Source organism: Bison bison, unplaced genomic scaffold (assembly GCF_000754665.1).
Source record: "Bison bison bison isolate TAMUID 2011002044 unplaced genomic scaffold, Bison_UMD1.0 scf7180017864063, whole genome shotgun sequence".
NCBI classification, from domain to species: Eukaryota; Metazoa; Chordata; class Mammalia; order Artiodactyla; family Bovidae; genus Bison; species Bison bison.
In genome coordinates, this window is record NW_011494635.1 from 15843846 (window position 1) to 15847335 (window position 3490).

Below are 3490 nucleotides of genomic sequence, written 5' to 3' on the forward strand. Positions count from 1 at the left end.
AGGTGACTACAGGGCGATTCCTGTTTAATGGTCATTTTCAGCAGTGGCAATTCAGTGCTTGCCAGACACTGGGACAGGTACCAAATGCCTAGCTGGCCTGCCCCCTTCATCCTTATGATGGCCTCATGGGTGGGGACAGTTAGCACCCCCACTTAACAGCTGGGGAAATGGAGACTCAGATATGTGCCAGCTGTGGGGTGTGTAGGGAAGGGGAAGTTGAACTGCCCATCATGCTCACTGGGCCAACAGACTTGGGAGCAGAGGCAGGCCTAAGAATCTCATTTCTTTTTTTTTTTTTTTTTCAAATAAACTGTTATAAAATGCACTGTTTCTTCAGAATCACCATAGGTGCAAAGTCAAAACATGTTTACAGACAAATGTTAAACATAACAAGAAACATGGGGTGCACCCATTTGGCAAGAGCTGAGCCTCTGTTTTCAGTCTTCATCATCCGGAGGGATACCCAATTCCTCATCCGTCCACTGGGAAGGGTCGGGATAAGGAAAGTGACCCAGCACAGCATCTGAGTCGTGCCAGAAGCGCCAGAGAATCCAGAACCACATGGTCGCACTGAAGAACTCGACCTGGATCACCTGGGATCTGGTCAGCTGCGGGAACTGTCTGTACCGGGGCTCAATGTGCGCACCTCCGCCAGCCCGACGGACGCCATGGGCTCCAGCCGCCCTCGCGGAGCGGCCTCTGAAGAGGTGGCCTCCAACGTGAGCGAAAGGCGCCAGTCGCTTCAGAGCTGAAATGCCAGCCATCGTTAGCCCGGCCGTTACCCAGACCGCACCGCCGCTGCACGTCAGAATCTCATTTCTTCCCAGCCACTTCCTCACCCTGCAGAGTGCTCCACCCTCCTCTGGAGTATGTTTGTAGATAATTAACTACTTAGTGGAGAGGCAGGCGGTCGTGAGGGTGGGTTGGGGGCAGAGGCACGTGGAACTGTGAAACTGGAGGCTAGCCAAAGGCAGAAGATTGAAATGGTCTGAAAAGATGCTGCAAGGTTTTGGAGGGCTAAGTCTAGCTCACGGGGACCCTGGTTATGGCCAGCGGGAGGCAGGTGGTGGGGGAATTCCTGAGGGTGGGGCAGTGGGGCTGAGCCCCTGCCAGGTTGGTTCAGGGGAGAAGGGGGGCCCTGCAGAGAACTGGAAGGGAGGATACCTGTTGGCATGACTGGCTCTGGACAGCACATTCCTCCAGCCAGGGCTGCAGGCTGCTGAGAACTCAAGGCCATGAGGAGACAAGCAGGCCCTGATCCTAGCTCACCGTGGGTTCCGGCTTAAATCCAGAGCTCAGAGGAGGACTTGCCAGTGTTTCAGGAGGGCCAGTTTTCACTTCCTCTGTGCTACCATCCACTTCTCCCCCGACAGGAAACATTCCATGTTTCTTAGATTTCAAGGACTCTCAGCCTCCCTCTACCCTCTTTCCCACCCCTCTTCCCAGGGTCCCTGTGGCCTCTGGCTGGTCATCAGGGGCATGTCTCTAAGGGGCCTGGTTGGAAGTGAGGCAGGAACTAGACGGGCCTCAGGCTGAGCAGCCGGAGTTCATCCCCTGTGCAGACACTCCAGAATAGCAGTGTGAGCCCTGCCCTGATCAGAGATAAAAGCCCCCATACTCCTTGAATTCAAGGAGACCCTCCCAACTACACATGAGCATAAAGGCTCCTCAGAGATGAAAAAGACTATGGGGTGCCATTCCATAGTCGGTGATGTCAACCCACCCATAGGCCTCTGTGCCAGAATCCATCTTGACTGAGAGATGCACGCACCTGTGGGAGGGCCCTGAAAGTGAAGTGAAGTGAAAGTCATTCAGACGTGTCTGACTTTTTGCCACCCCATGGAATGTATTCTCAAGGCCAGAATACTGGAGTGGGTAGCCGTTCCCTTCTCCAGGGGATCTTCCCAACCCGGGACCAAACCCAGGTCTCCCACATTGCAGGAGAATTCTTTACCAGCTGAGCCACCAGGAAAACCCAAGAATACTGGACTAGGTAGCCTATCTCTTCTCCAGCGGATCTTCCAGACCCAGGAATCGAAATGAGGTCTATGTAGACTCAGAAACAGAAAGATGATTGGCTGGAGGAAACCAAAAGAAGTGCTCCACAAAAGTGATTCAAATCACCCTGAGGGCATGACTGTCTCCGAGTCCACCTGCATGTCTATCCACACATACTCATTTTCCTCCTAATAAACACTTCACTTTTTCACTACTTTCCCTCTCTCTGGGAATTTCTTTCTATACAGATGACAGGCCAGGGCCTTGTCCCTGGCCACTGTCCCTGGTGGTCTAGTGGCCAGGATTCAGTGCTCTCTCTGCTGCAGCCTGACTTCAGTCTCTGGCCAGGAACTGAAACCCTGCTTCAAGCCACTGCAGACCAAGGCCTCCACGAGATCAGAAGCATGTTCAGGTGGGGAGAGACGAGGGCACGTCCCCTTTGGAGAAATGGCCCCGATTCTCTCACATTCTTCCTGCATTTGATGGTTTTCCAAATGTTTTTGAAAGAAATGGGCAAAGACAGAGACTCAGAGATAGGCTATCTCCCAAAAACCTCAGGGAAGGCATTTGGTCTCCACTGAGGCTGGGCTTCCCAGGTGGTTCAGTGGACACAGGTTCGATCCCTGGGTTGGGAGGATCCCTTGGAGAAGGAAACAAATACCTACTCCAGTATTCTTGCCTGGAAAAATCTCACAGACAGAGGAGCCTGGTGGACTATAGTTCATGGGGTCGCAGAGAGTCCATCACGACTGAGCACGCACATGGGAGGCTGGAGCAGAAGTGGAGCTGTCCGTGGTGCTGACAGCAGGGAGGACGCCAGGGCCAGGAGGCTGCACGTTTCCCTGTGGCAGTTAGAGTGACCTGTGGGCTGGACACTGCACCCCTCCCTCAGGGCCTCACTCTCATGTGTACTTGACCAGGACTCCTGCTGGGGGATTTGATCCCCAGGCCAGGCCAGGATCTTCCTAACAGCCCCAGAGAGATGGTGCAAGGGCCAGCCTGGGGCTCTGGTGGGGCAGGGTTCCACTGCAAGGAGTGGGCATGACCTCTGACCTGAAGGAGGGCAGGGTGGCTTGCCAGGACCAGGGAGGCAAGGCCATTAGTCTCACTCCGGATTAATTTCTGATGAAAGATGGGGAAAGGATGAGGAGACAGGAGATCTCTGAACCCTCTCCAACTCCCAGCATCCTTCCTTTTGCCTCAGCCAACATAGTTACAATCCCTCCCTCCTGGAAGCAACTGCCTGGATGCCAGGACCAACCCTGAATGCCTGGATCCTCTCAGCCTGAATATGTGGGGTTCAGCCAGGGTGGGGTTGACAAGTGACACACAGGGGCTCCCTGTGGACCCAGCCTCCCTCATGTCCTCTTACCAAACATCCACTCCCCACTCATCCATCCATCCATGCATTCAACACGTTTACCAGCTCTGCTAAGTGCCAGGTGTGTGTGTGTGTGTGTGTGTGTGTGTTTGCAAAGCCTAGAGCCTCCAT

The 3490-nt window shown here is 54.1% G+C and overlaps 1 pseudogene; it reads right to left on the minus strand.

Annotated features, from left to right (window-relative positions):
• Positions 1 to 315: 315 nt before the first annotated feature.
• Positions 316 to 771, minus strand: LOC104986123 (annotated as a pseudogene).
• Between the last annotated feature and the right edge of the window lie 2719 nt (positions 772 to 3490).